Source organism: Protopterus annectens, chromosome 1.part0 (genome assembly GCF_019279795.1).
Source record: "Protopterus annectens isolate FY-2018-M chromosome 1.part0, PAN1.0, whole genome shotgun sequence".
NCBI lineage: Eukaryota > Metazoa > Chordata > Ceratodontiformes > Protopteridae > Protopterus > Protopterus annectens.
Genome location: NC_056725.1, coordinates 229,895,641 through 229,922,461, shown reverse-complemented (window position 1 = coordinate 229,922,461; position 26,821 = coordinate 229,895,641).

The window sequence follows — 26,821 nt, the reverse complement described above, 5'->3', positions numbered from 1 at the left end:
ATATTTCAGCAGGAGAAAGCAAGCTTCCCAGTAATGCAAATAGTATGTGCTGGTACTGCGTCTCTCACAAGTGTCATAACATTGTAAGGTAGGGGTTTGAATCCTGCAAGTGCTCAGTATGTCTGGCTGTGGGGGGGGGGGGGTTAGTGTGTGTGCAATTCTATGTATAAGAAAAATGTCCCTTTTGGCAACTAGTACAACACACCACATGCTGCATATTCCACTGTCTTAACACTGATGATGTCAGCACCCTATAAGTACAGCAGAAGAAATCTCGCCTCCCAGTAATGCTAATAGCGGGCTCTAATACTGCATCTCTCACAAGTGTTATAACATAGTTAGGTAGGGGTTTGAATCCTGCAAGTGCTCAGTATGTGTTACTGTGGTGGGGGGTATAGTGTGTGAGCAATTCTATGTGTAAGAGAAATGCCCCTTTCGGCAACTAGTACAACACACCACATGCTGCATATTCCAGTGTCTAAACACTGATGATGTTAGCACCCTATAAGTACAGCAGGAGAAAGCAAGCCTCCCAGTAATGCAAATAGTGTGATCTACTACTGTGTTTCTCACAAGTGTCATAACATAGTTAGGAAGGAGATTAAATCCTGCAAGTGTTCAGTGTGTGCATTTGTATGTGTGACTCTGGGGGGGAGGGAAGTAGTGTATGTGCAATTCTATGTGTAAGAGAAACGTCCCTTTTGGCAACCAGTACAACACACCACATGCTGCACATTCCACTGTCTAACCACTGATGATGTCAGTACCCTATAAGTACAGCAGGAGAAAGCAAGCCTCCCAGTAATGTAAATAGCATGTTCTGGTACTGCATCTCTCACAAGTGTCATAACATAGCTAGGTAGGGGTTTGAATCTTGCAAGTACTCAGTATGTGTGACTGTGGGGGGGGGTATAGTGTGTGGGCAATTCTATGTGTAAAAGAAATGTCCCTTTTGGCAACTAGTACAACACATCACATGCTGCATATTCCACTGTCTAAACACTGATGATGTCAGCACCCAATAGGTACAGCAGGGGACAGCAAGCCTCCTAGTAATGCAAATAGCGTGCTCTTGAACTGCGTTTCTCACAAATGTCATAACATAGTTAGGTACGGGTTTGAATCCTGCAAGTGCTCAGTTTGTGTGACTGTGGGTGGTATAGTGTGTGTGCAATTCTATGTATAAGAGAAATGTCCCTTTTGGCAACTAGTACAACACACCACATGCTGCACATTCCACTGTCTAACCACTGATGATGTCAGTACCCTATAAGTACAGCAGGAGAAAACAACCCTCCCAGTAATGCAAATAGACTGCTCTGGTACTGCGTCTCTCACAACTGTCATAACATAGTTTGATAGGGGCTTGAATCCTGCAAGTGCTCAGTATGTGTGACTGTGGGGGGTATAGTGTGTGTGCAATTCTATGTGTAAGAGAAATGTCCCTTTTGGCAACTAGTACAACACACAACATGCTGCATATTCCACTGTCTAAACACTGATGATGTCAGCACCCTATAAGTACAGCAGGAGAAACAAGCCTCCCAGTAATGTCAATAGCGTACTCTAATACTGCATCTCTCACAACTGTCATAACATAGTTCAATAGGGGCTTGAATCCTGCAAGTGCTCAGTATATGTGACTGTGGGGGGTATAGTGTGTGTACAATTCTATGTGTAAGAGAAATGTCCCTTTTGGCAACTAGTACAACACACAACATGCTGCATATTCCACTGTCAAAACACTGATGATGTCAGCACCTTATAAGTACAGCAAGAGAAAGCAAGTCTCCCAGTAATGCAAATAGCATGCACTGGTACTGTGTTTCTCACATGTATCATAACATAGTTAGGTAGAGGTTTGAATCCTGCAAGTGATCAGTATGTGTAACAGCATGGAGGGTATAGTGTGTGTGCAGTTCTCTGTGTAAAGGAAATGCCCCTTTTGGAAACTAGTACAACACACCACGTGCTGCATATTCCACTGTCTAAACACTGATGATGTCAGCACCCTATCCATACAGCAGGAGAAAGCAAGCCTCCCAGTAATGCAAAGAGCGTACTCTAGTACTGCATCTCTCGCAACTGTCAAAACATAGTTAGGTAGGGGTTAGAATCATGCAAATGCTCAGTATGTGTGACTGTGTGGGGGTATAGTGTGTGTGCAATTCTATGTGGAAGAGAAATGTCCATTTTGGCAACTAGTACAACACACCACATGCTGCATATTCCACTGTCTAAACACTGATGATGTCAGCACTCTATAAGCACAGCAGGAGAAAACAAGCCTCCCAGTAATGCAAATAGCATGCTCTGGTACTGCGTCTCTCACAAGTGTCATAACATCATTAGGTAGGGGCTTGAATCCTGCAAGTGCTCACTATGTGTGACTGTGGGGTGGGTATAGTGTGTGTGCAATTCTTTGTGTAAGAGAAATGTCTGTTTTGGCAACTAGTACAACACACCACATGCTGCATATTCCACTGTCTAAACACTGATGATGTCAGCACCCTATAAGTACAGCAGGAGAAAGCACACCTCCCAGTAATAAAAATATCGTGCTCTAGTACTGCATCTTTTACAAGTGTCTTAACATAATTAGGTAGGGGTTTGAATCCTGCAAGTGCTCAGTATGTGTGACTGTGGTGGGGGGTATAGTGAGAGGGCAATACTATGTATAAGAGAAATGTCCCTTTTGGCAACTAGTACAACACACCACATGCTGCATATTGCACTGTCTAAACACTGATGATGTCACCACCCTATGAGTACAGCAGGAGAAAGCAAGCCTCCCAGTAATGCAAATAGTATGCGCTGGTACTGCGTCTCTCATAAGTGTCATAACATAGTTAGGTAGGGGTTTGAATCCTGCAAGTGCTCAATATGTGTGACTGTGGGGGAGGTTTAGTGTGTGTGCAATTCTATGTGTAAGAGAAATTTCCCTTTTGGCAACTAGTACAACACACCACATGCTGCATATTCCACTGTCTAAACACTGATGATGTAAGCACCCTATAGGTACAGCAGGAGAAAGCACACCTCCCAGTAATGCAAATAGTGTGCTCTAATACTGCATCCCTTACAAGTCTCATAACATAGTTAGGTAGGGGTTTGAATCCTGCAAGTGCTCAGTATGTGTGACTGTTTTGGGGGTATAGTGTGTGAGCAATTCTATGTGTAAGAGAAATGCCCCTTTTGGCAACTAGTACAACACACAACATGCTGCATATCCCACTGTCTAGACACTGATGATGTCAGCACCCTATAAGTACATCAGGAGAAAACAAGCCTCCCAGTAATGCAAATAGCATGCTCTGGTACTGATTCTCTCACAAGTGTTATAACATAGTTAGGTAGGGGTTTAAATCCTGCAAGTGCTCAGTATGTGTGACTGTGGAGGGGTATAGTGTGTGTGCAATTCTATGTGTAAGAGAAATGTCCCTTTTGGCAACTAGTACAACACACCACATGCTGCATATTCCAATGTCTAAACACTGATGATGTCAGCACCCTATAAGTACAGCAGGAAAAATCAAGCCTCCCAGTAATGCAAATAGTGTGCTCTGTTCCTGTGTTTCTCACAAGTATCATAACATATTTTGGTAGGGGTTTGAATCCTGCAAGTGCTCAGTATGTGTAACTGTGTGGGGGTATAGTGTTGTGCAGTTCTCTGTGTAAAAGAAATGTACTTTTTGTCAACTAGTACAACACACCACATGCTGCATATTCCACTGTCTAAACACTTATGATGTCAGCACCCTATAAGTACAGCAGGAGAAAGCAAGCCTCCCAGTAATGCAAAGAGCGTACTCTGGTACTGCATCTCTCACAAGTGTCAAAACATAGTTAGGTAGGGGTTTGAATCCTGCAAATGTTCAGTATGTGTGACTGTGTGGGGGTATAGTGTCTGTGCAATTCTATGTGGAAGAGAAATGTCCCTTTTGGCAACTAGTACAACACACCACATGCTGCATATTCCACTGTCTAAACACTGATGATGTCAGCACCCTATAAGTACAGCAGGAGAAAGCATGCATCCCAGTAATGCAAATAGTGTGCTCTAATACTGCATCTCTTACAAGTGTCATAACATAGTTAGGTAGGGGTTTGAATCCTGCAAGTGCTCAGTATGTGTGACTGTGGTGGGGGGTATAGTGTGTGAGCAATTCTATGTGTAAGAGAAATGCCCCTTTTGGCAACTAGTACAACACACAACATGCTGCATATTCCACTGTCTAAACACTGATGACGTCAGCACCCTATAAGTACAGAAGGAGAAAACAAGCCACCCAGTAATGTCAATAGAGTACTCTGATACTGCATCTCTCACAAGTGTCATAACATAGTTAGGAAGGGGTTTGAATCTTGCAAGTGCTCAGTATGTGTGACTGTGGGGGGTATAGTGGGTGTGCAATTCTATGTGTAAAAGAAATGTCCCTTTTGGCAACTAGTACAACACACCACATGCTGCATATTCCACTGTCTAAACACTGATGATGTCAGCACCCTATAAGTACAGCAGGAGAAAACAAGCCTCCCAGTAATGCAAATAGCATGCTCTGGTACTGCGTCTCTCACAAGTTTCACAACATAGTTCAATAGGTACTTGAATTCTGCAAGTGCTCAGTATGTGTCACTGTGGGGGGGGGGTATAGTGTGTGTACAATTCTATGTGTAAGAGAAATGTCCCTTTTGGCAACTAGTACAACACACCACATGCTGCATATTCCAATGTCTAAACACTGATGATGTCAGCACCCTATAAGTACAGCAGGAAAAATCAAGCCTCCCAGTAATGCAAATAGCGTGCTCTGGTACTGCGTTTCTCACAAGTGCAATAACATAGTTAGGTAGGGGTTTAAATCCTGCAAGTGCTTAGTATGTGTGACTGTGGAGGGGTATAGTGTGTGTGCAATTCTATGTGTAAGAGAAATGTCCCTTTTGGCAACTAGTACAACACACCACATGCTGCATATTCCACTGTCTAAACACTGATGATGTCAGCACCCTATAAGTACAGCAGGAGAAAGCAAGCCTCCCAGTAATGTAAATAGCATTCTCTGGTACTGCATCTCTCACAAGTGTCATAACATAGTTCGATAGGGGCTTGAATCCTGCAAGTGCTCAGTATATGTGACTGTGGGGGGGTATAGTGTGTGTACAATTCTATGTGTAAGAGAAATGTCCCTTTTGGCAACTAGTACAACACACCACATGCTGCATATTCCACTGTCTAAACACTGATGATGTCAGCACCCTATAAGTACAGCAGGAGAAAGCACACCTCCCAGTAATGCAAATAGCGTGCTCTAGTACTGCATCTCTTACAAGTGTCATAACATAATTAGGTAGGGGTTTGAATCCTGCAAGTGCTTAGTATGTGTGACTGTGGTGGGGGGTATAGTGTGAGAGCAATTCAATGTATAAGAGAAATGTCCATTTTGGCAACTAGTACAACACACCACATGCTGCATATTCCATGTCTAAACACTGATGATGTCAGCACCCTATGAGTACAGCAGGAGAAAGCAAGCCTCCCAGTAATGCAAATAGTATGCGTTGGTACTGCGTCTCTCACAAGTGTCTTAACATAGTTAGGTAGGGGTTTGAATCCTGCAAGAGCACAGTATGTGTGACTGTGGGGGAGGTTTAGTGTGTGTGCAATTCTATGTGTAAGAGAAATGTCCCTTTTGGCAACTAGTACATCACACCACATGCTGCATATTCCACTGTCTAAACACTGATGATGTCAGCACCCTATAGGTTCAGCAGGAGAAAGCACGCCTCCCAGTAATGCAAGTAGCATGCTCTAGTACTGCATCTCTTACAAGTGTCATAACATAGTTAGGTAGGGGTTTAAATCCTGCAAGTGCTCAGTATGTGTGACTGTGGAGGGGTATAGTGTGTGTGCAATTCTATGTGTAAGAGAAATGTCCCTTTTGGCAACTAGTACAACACACCACATGCTGCATATTCCATGTCTAAACACTGATGATGTCAGCACCCTATAAGTACAGCAGGAGAAAGCAAGTCTCCCAGTAATGCAAATAGTGTGCTCTGGTACTGTGTTTCTCACAAGTATCATAACATAGTTAGGTAGGGGTTTGAATCCTGCAAGTGCTCAGTATGTGTAACTGCGTGGGGGGTATAGTGTTGTGCAGTTCTCTGTGTAAAAGAAATATCCTTTTTGGCAACTAGTACACCACATCACATGCTGCATATTCCACTGTCTTAACACTGATGATGTCAGCACCCTATAAGTACAGCAGGAGAAAGCAGGGCTCCCAGTAATGCAAAGAGCGTACTCTGGTACTGCATCTCTCACAAGTGTCAAAACATAGTTAGGTAGGGGTTTGAATCCTACAAATGCTCAGTATATGTGACTGTGTGGGGGTATAGTGTGTGTGCAATTCTATGTGGAAGAGAAATGTCCCTTTTGGCAACTAGTACAACACACCACATGCTGCATATTCCACTGTCTAAACGCTGATGATGTCAGCACCCTATAAGCATAGCTGGAGAAAACAAGCCACCCGTAATGCAAATAGCATGCTCTGGTACTGCATCCCTCACAAGTTTCATAACATCGTTAGCTAGGGGCTTGAATCCTGCAAGTGCTCACTATGTGTGACTGTGGGGTGGGTATACTGTGTGTGCAATTCTATGTGTAAGAGAAATGTCCCTTTTGGCAACTAGTACAACACACCACATGCTGCATATTGCACTGTCTAAACACTGATGATGTCAGCACCCTATAAGTACAGCAGGAGAAAGCAAGCTTCCCAGTAATGCAAATAGTATGTGCTGGTACTGCGTCTCTCACAAGTGTAATAACATAGTTAGGTAGGGGTTTGAATCCTGCAAGTGCTCAGTATGTGTGACTGTGGGGTAGTTTAGTGTGTGTGCAATTCTATCTGTAAGAAAAATGTCCCTTTTGGCAACTAGTACAACACACCACATGCTGCATATTCCACTGTCTAAACACTGATGATGTCAGCACCCTATAAGTACAGCAGAAGAAAGCTCGCCTCCCAGTAATGCAAATAGCATGCTCTAATACTGCATCTCTTACAAGTGTCATAACGTAGTTAGGTAGGGGGTTGAATCCTGCAAGTGCTCAGTATGTGTGACTGTGGTTGGGGGTATAGTGTGTGAGCAATTCTATGTGTAAGAGAAATGCCCCTTTTGGCAACTAGTACAACACACCACATGCTGCATATTCCAGTGTCTAAACACTGATGATGTTAGCACCCTATAAGTACAGCAGAAGAAAGCAAGCCTCCCAGTAATGCAAATAATGTGATCTGCTACTGTGTTGCTCACAAGTGTCATAACATAGTTAGGAAGGAGTTTAAATCCTGCAAGTGCTCAGTGTGTGCGTTTGTATGTGTGACTCTGGGGGGGGGGGTAGTGTGTGTGCAATTCTATGTGTAAGAGAAATGTCCCTTTTGGCAACTAGTACAACACACCACATGCTGCACATTCCACTGTCTAAACACTGATGATGTCAGTACCCTATAAGTACAGCAGGAGAAAGCAAGCCTCCCAGTAATGTAAATAGCGTGTCCTGGTACTGCATCTCTCACAAGTGTCATAACATAGTTAGGTAGGGGCTTGAATCCTGCAAGTACTTAGTATGTGTGACTGTGGGGGGGGTATAGTGTGTGTGCAATTCTATGTGTAAAAGAAATGTCCCTTTTGGCAACTAGTACAACACACCACATGCTGCACATTCCACTGTCTAAACACTGATGATGTCAGTACCCTATAAGTACAGCAGAAGAATGCAAGCCTCCCAGTAATGTAAATAGCGTGTTCTGGTACTGCATCTTTCACAAGTGTCATAACATAGTTAGGTAGGGGCTTGAATCCTGCAAGTGCTCAGTTTGTGTGACTGTGGGTGGTATAGTGTGTGTGCAATTCTATGTATAAGAAAAATGTCCCTTTTGGCAACTAGTACAACACACCGCATGCTGCATATTGCACTGTCTAAACACTGATGTTGTCAGCACCCTATAAGTACAGCAAGAGAAAGCAAGCCTCCCAGTAATGCAAATCGCATGTGCTGGTACTGCATCTCTCACAAGTGTCATAACATAGTTAGGTAGGGGTTTGAATCCTGCAAGTGCTCAGTATGTGTGACTGTTGTGGGGTTTAGTGTGTGTGTAATTATATGTGTAAGAGAAATGTCCCTTTTTGGCAACTAGTACAACACACCACATGCTGCATATTCAACTGTCTAAACACTGATGATGTCAGCACCCTATATGTACAGCAGGAGAAAGCATGCCTCCTAGTAATGCAAATAGCGTGCTCTAGTATTGCATCTTTTACAAGTGTCATAACATAGTTAGGTAGGGGTTTGAATCCTGCAAGTGCTCAGTATGTGTGACTGTGGTGGGGGGTATAGTGTGTGAGCAATTCTATGTATACGAGAAATGTCCCTTTTGACAACTATTACAACACACCACGTGCTGCATATCACACTGTCTAAACACTGATGATGTCAGCACCCTATAAGTACAGCAGGAGAAAGCAAATCTCCCAGTAATGCAAATAGCATGTGCTGGTACTGTGTCTCTCACAAGTGTCATAACATAGTTATGTAGGGGTTTGAATCCTGCAAGTGCTCAGTATGTGTGACTGTGGGGTTCCCATTCAGAAGCCTGAAACACCAAAAGCCTAAAAACTCAAAATCCTGAAAGCCCAAAATCCTGAAACTCAAAATCCTGAAAACACAAAATAGACATACTGATGTCATTTTGGCTTTGCTATTGTTAGCCCTATGGTGTTAGGTCATGCGTTGGGGTCAGGTAAGTGTACGGTTGGTTTTATGTTAGGGTTAGGGGCGGTTTAAGTGAGTTAGGGTTAGGGCGCAGGTTAGGCATGTATGCAATAGTGACAAATATTGGGGTTAGAGGCGGTTTAAGTGAGTTAGGGTTAGGGCGCGGCTCAGGTGAGTTTGCAATAGTGACGGACCTTAGGGTTAGGGTCAGGGTCAGTTGGTAGATATTAGTGTCTTTATAGTGACATATTAGCATTATTTGTGTTTTCAGGATTTTGAGTTTCAGGATTTTGGGCTTTCAGGATTTTGGGCTTTCAGGATTTTGAGTTTTCAGGATTCTGAATTTTCAGGCTTTTGGTTTCAGGATTTTGATTTTCAGGCTTATGATGTTTCAGGCTTCTGAATGGGAACCGACTGTGGTGGGGGGTATAGTGTATGAGCAATTCTATTTTTTTACTCTGTAAAGGCTTGCAGCCGAGGCGCTAGGAGAGGAGAGACAACTAAAAGGTTTTTATTAAATTCTTATTTTGGAAAGTAGAGCTGTTTTCACTGGTCTTTTGTGTGGTTTCAGAATAGTTAGGTAGGAGTTTAAATCCTGCAAGTGCTCAGTGTGTGCGTTTGTATGTGTGACTGTGGGGGGTTATAGTGTGTGTGCAATTCTATGTGGAAAAGAAATGTCCCTTTTGGCAACTAGTACAACACACCACATGCTGCATATTCCACTGTCTAAACACTGATGATGTCAGCACCCTATAAGTAGAGCAGGAGACAGCAAGTCTCCTAGTAATGCAAATAGCGTGCTCTGGAACTGTGTTTCTCACAAATGTCATAACATAGTTAGGTATAGGTTTGAATCCTGCAAGTGCTCAGTTTGTGTGACTGTGGGGGTGTGTATAGTGTGTGTGCAATTCTATGTGTAAGAGAAATGTCCCTTTTGGCAACTAGTACAACACACCACATGCTGCATATTCCACTGTCTAATCACTGATGATGTCAGCACTCTATAAGTATAGCAGGAGAAAACAAGTCTCCCAGTAATGCAAATAGCATGCTCTGGTACTGCATCTCTCACAAGTGTCATAACATAGTTAAGTAGGTGTCAAAGGAAAAATCAAACATCAATGCAGTCAAGGTTCAGTTAAGGTTCCTTTATTCTTGTACAAGGAGACAAAAATGCATTTCAGAAGTTTGCCTGACATTATACAGGAAATACTTCATTATTATACTGTTTTGTAAGCCATTGCCCTCTAAGATGACATAATAAAATACAACTCTTAGCATTGTTCTAAGACAGGTGTTTACTAAGTTTTTCTGCTGATATAGCAAGTATAAACTTCCCATGTGAAAATTTCCTAAGTTATCAACGTGGCCTCGTTAACTGCCGGTCTGTAACAATTCACTCATATTTCAGTTTTGCAATTAGTGATTCTTTCCTGCTTTGAACATAAAGCATATTCTGATTTCAGCCTATAATCTTATCTACAGCTGCAGTATGAACAAGGTTATTTGCTTAAGTCTAGTAACATTTCAGAATAGTGTATTGTTCCTTTTCCTAACGTTAGCAAAATCATCTGTTTCTCAGTGTATGAACAAGTTCATTCACTGAGCTGACAAGAAGCAAAGTCAGAAAGTACATGCAATTATTTTCAAGCCTGTAGCAGAATAAATGTGTTAACCCTTTTAGGCTCCTAATGCAGCAAGCATAATGCTAATACATATATGAATACTTTTTACTATATATGTGAATACATATTTCTCTCACATTTCCCCCCTATTAATACTTTTATTCTCTCCAAAAGCATAAACAGTTAATTTCTTCCCCAACCTCTTCCACGTGGGATTTGCGGTTAGGTAAGTCATATAGTTTAAACTTCTGAAAGCATTTAATTTTCCAGCAATTTATCAACTTCAGTGTTTTGATACAAGGTTTCAGATACTGACATGTCTATCAATTCTTTAATCATTTTTTTCATGCAGGGTATGCCACAACGCACACACACTCCCAACAGGAGTATTCCCACACAGACAGCTATTAATATGTTCATTATGAAGGTACACCACCCCCCCAAACAGATTCTGGAAAAAGTCCGTCAGTGGGTTGGGGCCTGGTTTGGTCATAGTTGACACTTGCTGTATCACCTCAAGGTCGTCGTTAGTCTCGTGCTGGTAACATTCTTTTTTGATTAAAGTGCACCTCCTCTCGCCGCTAGGGTGAAGTCGAGAGCCATACGATTTTGGAGTACTACAGTTCTCATAGCATTCAGTTCATCAGTTATCAATTCAAGAGCAGAAAAAGCTGCATTACTCATTACTTCGAGAAGTTTGGACAGTTTTTGCAGCTCCCAAATCGATTTTGCCACTACATATGCTGGTAATATGCCTGCCCACGATATGACAGCATCACTTAAGTCCATGTGCGTCAGCTTGGTACCCATGGTATGATGGTCCTTCCAGCCCACCTTGATTCATCCCACTGGATTCTCAGGCTTTCTGACAGGTTTCTTGGCTACATCTCGGGTGTTTCGAATATTTCCCTGAGGCAAAACTGCAGTGTGTCGCATGGCCGGAACCAGGTACCCCAAAAAACAACTGCCGGACCAATTTTCAGGTAACCATTTATATGCTTTCTTATTACACACAAAATAAGAATCCTCTACCTTAGTAGTTACTTTACTGAAATATGGCTGCCCTGCATGAAACATTTTCCTATCTATTATAGACAGTTGCTTAAAAAGAATAGGATTATGATGTATATCCCTAACAGTCTTTTGCATGGACTCAAGAAATGAGTCATAATTTGAATTACAAACTGTACCCATTTTGTTTGCTTTGGTATAACATTTATAATGTACAGTCTCATAAACCAAGTTTTCCCAGGTCTCATTGACCCCTAGGGGGACCGCAGTCATTAATAACCCCCCGTATGCTGTTGGTATGGCTGTACGAATCCAGCAATTTGAAACATTAAAAGTCTCAGCATACACAGTAATCACCTGATAAAGTTCGGTGCCAGTCTATGGGTGACTCATCACGTTTATTCAGTTCAGCTGATGTGGCGAAAAATGGATAGGCCACAGCAAAAGATTATTGTCATCAGTACAATCAACAGGATAACCATGCAATACTTCTGGGGTTGTTCTGCATTCCTGTTTGCTCTAGATTTTGTCATGTTTAGTCTTTTTGTGGAACAGCAAGATTTTTATCTAGCTCAAAGTTTTTGCAAAGTTTACAGTGTATCAAATGGATCCAAGGGGATTTTTCATCAATCTTGACTGCCGTGGGTGTCAACAAGAAGACCTGGTATGGTCCCTCCCACTTTGGCGAACTCCAATGTTTACGTTTTGCAGTCTTTACCCAGATTCAGTTTCCTGGGACTACTGTCGCTTCCAATGGTTGATTCGACTCTTTACCTGAAACAGAAAACTGCAAAAAGATGTTTTAGTATAATTTTTAAATCCATATGTAGTGAATACCTGGTTGACTAACTGTACCATCCCCCCTGTTGAGACATGGCATTGCCCATGGCTCAACAAAGCTGCATATTTAAATAAATTAGATGGCAATATTGGTTTTCCCTCTTTGGAGATGTACAGTCCTTCCTTGAGGAGTGCTCCTCGCCTTTCCCAATTTTGTTTCTCAGCTCGTGTAGTAAGTGTCTGCATTGTTTTTAACATTTCTAAGTTTAAAATCTCAGAAGGTTGTAATTCCTCGTTCAAAAGAAATGCTTCTGAGGCTGCTTGCTTTGCAGCTGTGTCAGCTCTAGCATTACCTTTTGAAATCCTATCTTGTTGCTCTGTATGAGCTATGCATTTACAAATAGCACTTTTTGAGGTAACTGAATTGATTTTAACAAATCTAAAATAAACTGTGCATGATTAATCGGTTTACCAGTAGATAATACTACTGAGGCCGAAGCCTGCACTGCCATTGCGGCAGCAACTACTGCTTGTACACAGTGGGGCAAAGACCGCACCATTGGGTCCAGTTACGATGAATAGTAAGCAATGGGGCGTTGCTTGTCCCCATGCTGTTATGTCAACACTGACGTCATATAACCTTGTTTACAATCTACAGTTTGGAAAAAACGTTTATGATAGTTTGGTAATCCTAAGACTAATGAGGATGCTATCAATTGTTTCAGTTTACAGAAAACTAATTCTGCTTCTGGTGTCCATTATATCAAATCTCGTGCTGCCATAGGCTTTTGAAAGATCAGGTTGTTCAATAGTGCAGATTCCAAAGCATAATTTGGGATCCAGCTCCGACAAAAATTAGTCGTACCAAGAAAGGACATCATTTCCTTCTTGGTTGTGAGTTTTGGTGCTTGTAAGATTGCTAGTTTCCTGTCTTTATCTAATGTCCTACCCTTTTTGGATATTACATATCCAAGGTATTTAACTTGTTTTTTCCAAACCTGCAATTTGTTTTTGCTTACTTTGTGTCCTTTAACGGCTAAGAATTTCAATAATGTTATAGTGTCTTCCTTACAATCTTGCTGGGTAGGGGCTGCCAGCAGGATATTATCAACATAAAGTAAAATCTGACCACCTTTCGGTGGGGTAAACCCCGCCAAGTTACTTGCCATCTCTTGTGAGAATATCATTGGACTTTCACAATATCCCTGTGGTAGTTATGTATATGTATACCGCTTCCCCTGAAATGTAAATGCAAACCAATACTGGCTGTCAGTGTGTATTGGTATTGCAAATAATGCATTGCTAATATCTACCACAGGAAAATATTTGTGTTGAGGCTTCAAATCTTTTAATAGGGTATGTGAATCTGGCATTGTAGGTGCCCTTGATATTACTGCATCATTTACAGCTTACAAATCCTGGACTATACGCCATTCTCCGTTTGCTTTCTTAACTGGAGGTTAAGGTAACTTAAGGTAGGGGTTTGAATCCTGCAAGTGCTCAGTATGTGTGACTGTGGTGGGGGGTATAGTGTGTGAGCAATTCTATGTGTAAGAGAAATGTCCCTTTAGGCAACTAGTACAACACACCACATGCTGCATATTCCGCTGTCTAAACACTGATAATGTCAGCACCCTATAAGTACAGCAGGAGAAAGCAAGCCTCCCAATAATGCAAATAGCGTGCTCTGGTACTGCGTCTCTTACAAGTGTCGTGACATAGTTAGGTAGGGGTTTGAATCCTGCAAGTGCTCAGTATGTGTGACTGTGGTGGGGGGTATAGTGTGTGAGCAATTCTATGTGCAAGAAAAATGCCCCTTTTGGCAACTAGTACAACACACCACATGCTGCATATTCCAGTGTCTAAACACTGATGATGTCAGCACCCTATAAGTACAGCAGGAGAAAGCAAGCCTCCCATTAATGCAAATAGTGTGATCTGCTACTGTGTTTCTAACAAGTGTCATAACATAGTTAGGTAGGAGTTTAAATCCTGGAAGTGCTCAGTGTGTGTGTTTGTATGTGTGACTGTGGGCGGGGGAGTAGTGTGTGTGCAATTCTATGTGTAAGAGAAATGTCCCTTTTGGCAACTAGTACAACACACCACATGCTGCTTATTCCACTGTCTAAACACTGATGATGTCAGCACCCAAAGCATCTTATTCTTAATGGCTGCAGGATGTGAACAATGATGGCTACACCTGATCACTTGATGTGAGGGTAGGGACTGCAGCCTGACTAGCTATGACATTACAGGGTTGATCTGATATTGGAAATAAGGAAAAAGAGAAGACTGTGCTCCTACCATAAAAGAGTCTTCTCCCACTGAAGGATGGTGATCTGCCTGAAACCCTTTCTTTGCAAACAAATCAAACAATTTAGCTCTGTCTCCCTCCTCTTCTAAAAACACTAAAAATTTTCTTCCACCCTTTGACCTGACAGTGAACTTTCCTCAACAGGCAGAACATTGATATCATTATCTTCTAATACTTAAGGTTTTTTCACATTGATCTGAGATGCTCTGTTCTCTTCTGGGGCCAAATCACTTGTTGTTTTCTGCCCCTTCTGCCTCAGTTGATTCATCACCAGACCTGGCCTCATACCCATCGTAATGATACACTCCAATTTGGTTCTTCTGTTCTGGGTAGATGCCATACCTCTCTAAAAGGGTCCCAGCCTGGGTTGCTATAACTTCCCATCTAGCCTTTAATTGTTCCAACCCTGCCATGGTAATTGTACATAGAAGAAAAAATATATATATACTGACAGGCAATACTTTTACCAAGAGCACAAACACTGCTTCCATATTGTAACTAACCTTATAATAAAAAAAAAAAAAAAAAAAAAAACAATTCACATAATCAGTACAACTTGAAATAAAATTAAGTGCATGTGTACCCCTTGTTGTTAGCACATACTGGATACCCAAATTACCCCCAAATGCCCCTGGGGTCCTGTATATAATGTTGCACTCAGAAAGGCAACACTGACCGACCATCGCACAACAAATGGGTAAGTGTGGAACACTTCCAACCAGCTTACTAAAAACTAACAACAGCCACCTCAACTTGAAAGCTCACTGAATCGTAAAATGTGTTAATTTTACTCAAACACTGTTCCTTAGTTGAACTATAACATTTCCAACTTATCACCATGATTATCAGTTTAACATGTTTCACACTGATTCCATGGCAAACCCTTTCTATGAACTGTTATGCCTAAAGGTGAGGAGCTTTCCTTATAGTAGGTGTCCTAGACAGGTATGTTATAAATCATTATTTAGTAAATCTCCCACTTTCTTCTGAAATCCCCACTAAAGGGACAAAGCTACTTAAATAGCGGGAACGTTCTTACAATAAGGAACTGTTGAGCAGTATGGGCACTATAATGCTATATATTTTTTTTATATATTTCATTGAGTCTTCTTTATATATACAAAGGGAATTACAAAAGAAAATTGTATGCAAGATTGAAGATATTTTCTAGCAGCAGAAATTTGCAGTCTGTATCAGAAAATAAGATATCAATCTACTATGTGGGTGAAAGTAAGACTTGGGGAGTCTATAATTAGATGCCTTATGGATAGCACAGGTCACTATTGTACATCCTAAAAACATTTAATGTAGGTGGGTCTGGATTATATAACTACAATGTAAAGCAATAGTAAGAATTTGTTTCTAATCCTCATAAATGAAACCATAAAGAGATGGGTTAAACTGAAATATTTTGCAGCTGATTTAGAAGAGGCAGTTTCTGTAATCAGGCATGATTCAAAATACGGCTTTGATGACATGGCCTATGATTACTATCAAGGTCTTTTGGAAGTAAAATAATAAATCCTGGTGCAAATGTTTAATTAGTGGTATGGTTCTGGCAATTTGGATAATGAGAAGTTAGTAACTATCATAAAATACGTTTGAGAAAAGGGGGCTTAGGCTGATTTAGGTAACTGGTGACGAATAGCACTATGTCAATCTGAGTATTTAAAATTTTGATGAAAAGTTTATTAAAAAATATTTCCCAAGTTTTGCCATATTTATTTTTTTAGAGATTATCTATGATATAACATATAAATATGAGACATTTGTTAATGCAACTGAAACAGGTTATTGCCTATATACAGAAGGTCTGGCATGAAATCAAAGTTCTAAGTAGTAATATCAGGAAAAATATTTGACAATGTCATTCAAGAGATGCTGTAGGTATGACTAAAACGATACAGATTTTGGGACAGATTCTTAATATTCCTACAACATATTTATTTCTATAATACCCTAGTGCCTCCAGTCAATATTTACTCTGGGATGCCTATACAGATGGGTAAAAGTCTAAAACAAGGGTATCCTTTAAGTGGTTTGTTATTTGCTCTGTTAATGAATGGGGTAATGAGTCAAATTACTACAGAAATCTAATGAGGGATATGTAAGTCTGGGAATTGTTTTAGTATTTCATGTAGGCACACTTATGCCAATGATACTATTATGCTCACAAGAAAGAAAGATCAGATTGAATTGGCAGAGGGTTTCAGGCAGAATTATATAAATGGTGCCTTAGAGCTTAACTGCAAATGTTACGATGTTAATGTGGTGATGGGGAATTGTCTTTCATGTAGAACACAAACTTTCATTAGAGTTCTTTGGTAAACAGTGTGCAGACAAACGTTGGCTCTGCAGAACGAGGAAAAGAAAAAGCTCTTCAGATTATGGTCACATTTTCAAGTCTCCATTGAATTGAAAGTTTATTTGCTGAATCTAGCCACTTTAAGTTTATTGATTTTTGAAGCTGAAAAGACAGACGGTGCAATTGCTGTTTTCTTTCTTTTTTTTTCTTTCTTTCTGTCTTTTTTTCTTTCCACTGTGGTGCAACACTAGATGCAAGCAATAAATGCCAGGATACAGCACTACAGTGTACTATATTTGATCCTCAAACATGTATCTATGAACATGGGATGACAGTTTTGCTCCTCTAGCAAACTGCACTGACTGACCATGACAACCTCAAGAAGTGAGGAGCGCAAAGCATGATTTGTCAGGGACAGCAAGATTGTCCTTGTTTTGCCTGTACAGAGACTTTGAAGAACACTTGTTGACACAGTCCAGTTGTCTCTTAGATTGGGCAGATACCTGTCAATTTGTACAATGACTTCAGATTGCATCAACTTTGCCTGCATTGTCAGTTGAAAGTAAAGGTTAGACTGTGATAACTAGACATATACTGCAAGCCTTTTTTCTGTATTATTACCTTCTGCTCTCTTATCTGTATTGCATGTTTATTTATTAGTTCATAGTTTGTTTATCAATGACTAATATGCTTTGGTGTGAAAGACAGTGGGGACAACTCTTCCAAAGTGCATGGGATACATATGATGTATGCTCCAGTCCACTGCAAGATTCTGCTTGTGTTTGTTGCATTTATCTGTATATTCTTTTTTTTTTAATTATGTCCTCCTTCTGTAGGTCCTTTTGCAGACAAGATAAAACAAAGCTACTCTCACTTTTGTCTTCATTGGCCAATGTCTCTGGTGCTGGCCATGTACCTCTCAACCTGCACACCTTAAAAATAGGAACAAAGCCCCTGGAAAAATAAGAACATCCAGTTAAAAATCTGGACATCAGATTAGCATAACATTTGCATACTAAATAGCGCATAACTCTTCCCTCTTCCAGTAGAAATGTGGAATACTATTCCAAAACAAATGTTTAAAAAAACAGAGAGCAACAAAAATAATGGAAAAATATAAGCAAAATATCAAAGAGGCAGTATGAAATCTGCAGACTTTAATGAACTGCATCGCAAAATTCTACCACACAAGGTAATTTCCTTTTGCTTCAGATAAAGGGAGATAGATGTAAGATATGTATCTTGTCTTTAAATTATTGGTGCCCCTCTTAGGTTGGTCTCATAGTGTAGTTTTCTGTGTACTAGACAGGGATTCAAAAAATTGTGTGAATGGGTAAATCAAGCTTGAAAATGATAGGCCACACTCCATAAATAGGGGTATCCTAAATCAGTCCTGGAAATAGAAACATTCCACCAAAACAGGGACAGTTGAGGGCTCTGTTGGGAGGTAAGCACTATTAATTGCTCAGATAAGTGTGTTTACTTAAAGGTGTGTATGGTTAGGCATATTATGGTCTCCACAATTGCTTGGCTAGCATTGATCCTATATTGTGTTTGTTTACATTTGGCATACTTTGATCATCAGAGCAAATCCAGAGAGTTCGCACTTCAAACCAGGTAAAAATAAATACAACCGTTATCCCCACACACACACATATGTGGTATTCTTCTAATATATAATGAGTGGCCATTAACATTCAGAAACAAGCACACTGATTTGTCAGCCCAATCAGTATGCCTGTTGTAAATTGAGAATATACCAATAATAAAAGTCTGGCAGCTAAATGTGTGTCATTATTTAGTGACTTCATTCCTCATAAAATTTGAGGTTCTCCAACAAATCACTGAGGAATGAAGTCACTAAATAATGATATGCATTTCAGTTTCAAATTTTCTTTCCTTCAAACAGTGTAGATTCATCCATCCTCAATCCCTTTTCCCATTTTTGCACATGGAGTCAGGGTGTCACTACAACAGTAAAAATCATCTAGAGCCAAGGTTTGCACATAAACTCTTTTTCAAAAAATAAGAAGGGGAGAAGTATTTACAAGAGCAGCGAAAAATACAAAAAAAAAAAAAATCAGGTGCATTCTACAAAACTAAAGAAACATACTTGATTTTCCTCATATTTTTCTCATCCTCATACCTCTAAATTGCCCACTGGTTACAGCTTTCTTTTCTTTTCCAAAAACAAAAAAAAAAGATAAAGAAAGTAAGCAATGAAGATCTTCCCTTCTCCATTGCTTGCTTTCCAAACCACTGATGTACTGCATAAGCATGGGAACGGAAGTCTCATACGTATGCACAGTACATCAAGAAAGCAGAGGATGAGGAAAACAACACGGAAGAACACCACAGTACCATTATACAAAGACATTGGGCCAGATTCACGAAGGCTTGCACGGAGTCTAAGAGTAGTGTAAGACTCCATGCAGCCTTCGCGATCCAGGAACAGCCCAAAGTCCGTGTAAGAGACAAGCTAAAATGGCTCTTACACGGAGTGGGCGTGGAAAAGCTAATCACCTCACTTGCAGCTGAATAGCATGCAAATGAGGATGATTAGCGATCCAGGAAGCCCAGAACAGCCCGTGTAAGAGACGTTTTATCTGCAGAAATGTACTCAGTTGACAACTGAGTAAGTTTCTGCAAAAAACGCAATGGAGCCATGTCAGCTCCAAATAAAGGGTGCATATGTGTCAGGCAGCATGCCAATGGCCAAATATGTGGCCATTGGCAAGGTAACCTGATGCAAATATCTTAAAAATATAATTTTTTTTTCGGCGATCGCCGATGTTTAAACCCAGCGCAGCCCCGCGCAAATGGGCTGCGCTGTATAAAACATAAAAACGAAAGTTATAAACCCACAAATGTGGGTTTTATGCAATACATGGAATGTCAATGCAGGGACCAGTAGACCAAAACCAACATGGCCACCATGTAGTGGTTGCTAAGGGGGGAAGCTGAGTCTAAGAGATGTAACTAAGCATTAGTAGGCAATCTGATGCAAATGAGTGTTAGGATACTGAATTCCACTGTCACATAGCAAATGAGCACAGTCTGAGTAGTGTAAGAGTTACAGAAGGGGGAGGAACAGAGTAGGAGATAGGTAACATCACAGGGGGGAATGGTAGAAAGAAATGCAGTTCATTGGAGGTCAGAGTTACATGACAGATATCAGACAGATATCATGGAAAGAGGTGTGCCACTAAATAAGCATGAGAAAGTCAAAAAATGGAAGGTGTACACTGTTGTCTACACCAAAGTTTCTTGCTGGGCGTGCATGCGCATGTGTGAGCGCCATGAAGCGCGTGTAAGGCAGTGTGCACGCGTGTAAGGCAGACTGAGCATGTGGGAGCGTGTTGGGAGATGTTTAACACTGTTTGCGTGGGTGTGCACAAGTTTTAATCTGAATAAGCAGATTCTGAACTGTGTAAGCATGTGTGCGTGCGTGTAAGCCACTGTGAGCGTGTTTCTGCTGGTTTGCACACGGCTCCTCCCTGAGGAAACAGAGAGGAAAAAGGAAGCAACGGATTTAGTAGGAAGCTAGCAGGGAATACTGCTGGAGCTAGCAGGTGAAAACAATTAGAAGCAGGCAATTACACAGGCAGAATAGTAGCCCAGCCCAGCACTTAAAACTCTGCAAATGGCAGTGCAGGATGTTTCTCTCAAGAGACACTGCAAGACAGGAGTTAAGTTATTAGAAGTGAAAACTGAAAAAGCTGAACTCAGAGCAGAAATGTTAGGGGCTGCCATAGCTGTCATAATGAGACATAGGCGACTTGCTGAGGGTGGTGACAATGCAGATGGTGCCAGACAACCCACAGTGAGGAAACGGAGAAGAGTGTACAGGCCCAGGGTAACCTGCCATGGGTTACATGAGCTGGAGATAATAGAGCGCTATAGAGTGGACAGAGACCTCCTGCAGCAAATAGTGGAGCTGTGCAGGCCACGCCTCACAGACAGAACCAACAGAGGGGAACCCATCCCAGTGGAAACCAAGGTATGTGTTGGCCTAAGAATACCAGCAACAGGTACCTTCCAGAGACCAACTGGTGATATGATGGGTATATCACAGGCATCAGCCTCCAGGGTACTGCACCAGTTCCTGGATGCCATGTCAGCACATGTCGGTGATCATGTATATTTCCCCAATGCCCGTGAGGTATTGGCCAGCAATATGCATCTCTTCCAGCAAATAGTGGAATACCCTGAGGTAGTGGGTGCAATAGACTGCACGCACATACGCATCAAAGCACCAGCCAGTGAGCGGGGTAGGGCATACATCAACAGCAAGGGCTTCCCCTCCATCAACTGCCAGGTCGCGTGTGATGCCCAGGGCATAATAATGAATGTGTGTGCTGGCTGTCCTGGGAGCTACCATGATTCCCACATCTGGCATTTGACACAGCTATACCAGACATTTGCCAATGGGGACATCCCGCACGGACACCTAGTGGGGGATGCAGGTTATGCACTGGAGCCATGGCTGATGACACCCATCAGAAATGCACACACACCTGAACAGGAATGCCATAATGAGGCACACGCACAAACACGTAATGTAATAGAGCATGTATTTGGGCTGCTCAAGTCACGGTTCCGGTGTCTGGACAAATCTGGTGGAGCCTTGCAGTACACACCAACTACATGTACCCAAATTGTCATGGTATGTGCTATGCTACATAATATGATCTTGCGAAAACAGCTGCAGCAGGACCAGCATAGGGCTGGGCCAAACAGCCCCCCACCATTGCCAAGGCCATCACAGGCAGAGCATGACTCAGAGGAGGAACCACCTGAGCCTGCCCCAGTAGGCAGAAGGAGGCGTGCCCAGTATGCCCTGGCCTTGGCAAAGAGGCAACACATAGCACATACACTGGCTCAGTAGGAACCCTGGGAATGATACCCCTCTCTGACTGACTCATATAGTAACAGGGATGCCTAACATGACACAACCTGCTCTCAAACGTACAGGGAAGTGTAATATGCGCATCCGACAGAGGCAGCCCTGCAGCACCACCTGAGGCATGAATGCTATGTGTTAAGTAATGTAACACAATGTACTATATGCACACCTGAGTACCCTGACTAACATCCTACCCTCACCAAGAATCATGCCACAATATGACAATGAGATGATCAAGTGCAATAATTGACTGAAGTATCGCAGTTAGTCAAAGGGGATCCAATGTGTGCCAGTCTGGGATGACAAGCTTAGCATGACATGATGCTCCACCTGCTAGGGCTGGCGTGCACCTATCAGTGCAGGCCGTATGGATACTGGCAAAGGCTGTTGTTACCCACAGTGTGCCCTGAATAGGTAAGGCTCAAAACACAAACCTATCTCCACAGGTATCAGAAGGGATAAGAATAAGATAATGGATAAGTCGAAACAGCAAGACGCATGCAGTCTAAACTCACCCAGTATGGAGAATGTTGATATCTGTGCTGTAACAGAAAACTGAGTCAAGGCTCACAACAGCACCCTAACTCTACCAGGTTACACCTCATACTGTGCTGTACAGCCTCAAAACATGGAACAAGCTAAAAAAGGAGGGTGGCTAGCTAGAATTGTCAAGGATAACCACACCCCCATGTTGGTACCACAACAAAAAGCAGCATAGACTAGCCATGGTCAAGTAACAGTGGCTAAAACTGACCCCCAGTTTATAGCCTGCTACAGACTACTGTCCCAACACCAGGAACTGCACCTGGCCTATGCTGGAATACATGAATATATCAGGTCCTCCAAACCACATTATTTTAGGTGACTGAAAATACCCAGACATAGACCGGGAGAATTATACTAGATCCAACAGTGTAGGACAAAAGTTCATAGAATCCATAAACCAAAAGTCCCAGGAACAACGTACCATTCCCACAAGAGGGGTAAGCATACTGGATGTGATAATCAGCAACATGGGTACTGGATGGCAAGATGAGAAGTGTATTGCTCACTGGTAAAACCAGACCATAGAGTAATCACACTGGATATACAAATCCTGACCACAGTCCCTGGCCAGAAAACCACAGTGGAAAACATGTGTAAAGCAGTATTTGTACTCCTCCAAACTGATGTGGAATCCATTAAAGGTCCTGTGCAGGTGCAAAATATGGGCCACACCTCAGAACCTGTAATACAGCCATTCCATGAACACTGCCAGGAATGCTTGGATTATGCAATCCTAAATTAAAACAAGACACAATGCCATACACGCAGGCATCTGACATGGTGGACACCAGCCATAACCAAACCATGCAAGAGAATGAGGAAGCTACTACATGATAGAGCAAACATAAACAATGAAGTAATCACTGATCAGTAGTATGGCAATAAAATCTGTCCACACATACAATCCACTAAGGCCAGCCACAACAAGTTGAATATGTGAATCCTGAGGCAATGTTACACCTGCCCCAAGTACACAGACAACCCCCAACTCCACCAAGAAATACAAATATATGTGAGAGATGCAACCATCTATCCAAACTGGAGGCTTAGCTCCCTCAACTCGGTACTCCCAAAACTAGTCAGGAGGAGAAGGTAACCACACACACCACAAACACAGTCCCACATAGACCTATCACAACTGCAAACCAAACACATAAACACAGAAAAACATTCCCGGAGGCACAAATGACAAACACAGCACACCAACAGAGGCCTCTAAAGCAGACACCCAATCAAACAACCTCCAAACATAGCACATGCAACACATAGTACACAAAGCTGGTGTGCCAAACAGTCACAGGCCAGAAGGAGAAACAACATGCCTGATACAGTTGTAATAGGTGACTCCATAGTCAGACACACTGCTGTCCCGCACACCAGACTGAACAAGGGAAAGGGTACAGTAAGCTGCCTGTAGGCTGCCACAGTACGCCACATAACAGTAGTATGCAGGTCACTCCAAAGCAAGTAGAAATATGATGCAGTCATAGTCCATGCTGGTGTGAATGACCTGAGCTGTACCTCCCTAGACTACATGAAAAGAGACATAGATGAGCTCTCTGATTATGTAGTCCAGGCCGGTATGACACTCACCGTTTGCAGCATCCTACCCTTACCAAGAATAATGCCACAGTACAAACACATAATGATCAGTCATAGCAAGTGGCACACTTACTGGTGTCATTCCAAGGGGATCCAATGTCTGTCTGCTTGGGATGTCATGCTTGACAAGCCATGCAGCTGTTCTTGGGATGGCTTGCACCTGTTACCCCTGGGCATCTGGATATTGGATAAGGCCTTTGCCACCTCCATAGAGCCTTTTGTAGGCAAGGCTGAAAAGACTGACCCACCACCCTAGAAAACATAAGTGGAAAGAAACATAAGGGTAATGCTGACCAATGCCAGATGTGTAAACCCCAATATGCATGCTCCCAAAGCCATCCCCGGTATGGAGAACATCAATGTCTGTGCAGTGACAGAAACCTGCTGCAAGCCTCCTGACAGCACACCAGCACTACCAGGTTATACCACAAATCATGTGTCATGGCCCCAAAACCTGGAACAAAACATAAAAGGAGGGTGAGTATCCATATTCAGCACAGACACCCATATGTCCAGGTAACTGACAATGCACAAGGCATTGGAGTCCACCCATGTGCAACTAACTGTAGGCAAGACTGCTGTACAGTCTGTAGCATGCTACAGACCACACTCTCACACACAGGAACCCCACCCAGCCGTCCTGAAGACACTGGACAGTATGAATGTCCCACCAAATACCAAACAAGGTACCACAAATTACCACATAGGTGGTAAACCATTATGTATGGAGGGAGTAACCAGGGACCTAGGGACACAAGTGGACAGTAACCTGCTATGTGACACCCACATTGCCAATGTGGCTAGGAAGACTGTCTACATTTGACACCGTATCAGGAAAGGATTCACATCTACGTCAACAGAGGTAATTGTGCCCCTATACTGTTCTCTTATCATACCCATAATCTAGTACAATGCCTCATATGGGATGTACCTTACCTGACACCTGCAGCAGTTAGAAAGACCTCAAAGGTACCTCACCAAGAGGATAAAGGGTCTCAAATATATGTCATATGCTGCCTGGCTGTAGACACCCCAGCTGAATGCAGTCACATACTGCCTACACAGAGGCATTGCATGCCTGTTGTAGAAGGCCATGCCCAACACAGGAGTAATGGACATTCTCCACCCCAGAAAACTCAAAGCCATCGGAGCTGTGAGAGTGAAAGATGTCAACCTCAAAAAATAATGAAATAGGATGTGCTGGTGGGACAGATACACAAGCCAGAGGCTCCCCACACCCTGGACCAGAATCCCACTCCATGTTAAGTAGAGCCCCTCACTGACACTCTTCAACAGGAATCTTGCCAAGTGGATGGATGATTGTAGAGTTACACTGGGGGTCTTCACTGTGACGTGTCATGTCCAGAAAGAGGCACAGCAAAGCAAATCATAAATGACCATAATATTTACATAGCAAGGGGTGGCAAAAGCCACACACACTCTGGCTAGGCTAACAAATGCCCTAGGGTGGATAGCCTAGTATGAACCTATTAACCTATGAAGATACAAATTGTACAGGACACTAAGGATAATCCCAAGGCTTTCACAACTGATGGTAGGAACCAAGCTGGGAATTCACAGATATGCTCTGAATCACACAAATATCACAAACACACACACATATTGCCAACATATATCCTGACAGGTGCAGTGCAAACCCCCCCCGCCCCCGGATGCAGAATATCTATCCCAGCAGACTACTGGCCCCCTGACATTGCAGATGCTGAGGTAACAGCCAGCATCTACAAAGCAAAACACACAGCAGCAATGGTATGAGATGGTGTCCTGGGCTTAGTGCAACATGGACTCCAAGATGAATGGAATGCCAAATCACACTACTGCTCAATGTCAGACTTACCACAGAAAATGTACCCAAAGAGCAGTGTACAACAACAGTGGTCCTTCTCAACAAAGGTGTTGCCTGAATGGATACTGAAAACTAATACCCCAGAATCCTGAGAAGCTCGGTCTGCACAGCTATGGAAAGGATGAGCATGTACCACAGACATAAAGATATTGGGGACCTACTGACACCGGACCCTACCCAGTGTGGCTTTCTTAAGTGCAGATCCTGCCCCTAAACATGTTTGACTCAATTGAAACAGTCATTAAGGTCATTGATGAGGGCAATGTGGTCCACACAGCGTAGCTGGACCTTGCAAAGGCTTCTATACAATACCCTACGTGTTCATTATAGATAAGCTCACCAGCTTAAATATAAACCCCTATGTCAGTAGAGGGGTTGCAAACCAGACCAAGGACAGAACAGACATGGTCAGACATGCTGCAGCCATGTCAGACTACAAACCAGATATAACTGGCATCCCACAAGGCTTGGTCCTGGGATCTCCCTCATCTGGTATATATGTCCCATAGGTACAGGCAAACATGGAAGGACTGTGTCCGAACATGTTTGCAGAGGACTACAAACTGCTCACCACATATGATCCATCAGCCGACACAAGCATCCCACAAAAGGGCAGCATAGAAACAGACAACTGGTGACATAGCCATGTCAGCAAGCTAATTGCAGAAAAGTGTATAGTGAACCCCCGTGGATATACAGTAAGTGCCCACCAATTACCACATAGGTGTTAACCCATTATGTAGTTAACATGTAATGAGAGACCTGGGGACACAAGGTGATAGATATCCTGCATTGGACAAACATGTGCTGTAGTGTTTACAGAAACATACAATATACCCACCTAATCATGAAGGTTGTCAGATCTAGATAAGGGGAGGTCATTGTGGCTCTGCAGTCATCCTTCATCAGCAGTACAATTGACTACAATAGCCCCTGTGGGATGTACCTCAGCAGACACCTCCATCAACCGTAAAGTCTCCAACAGTACCTCACCAGGAGTATCAAAGAGCTTGCACAGATGCCATGTGTTGCCTGTGTTGCTGGTATCAATAAACATGCTGCACCTTGTACAATCTGAAT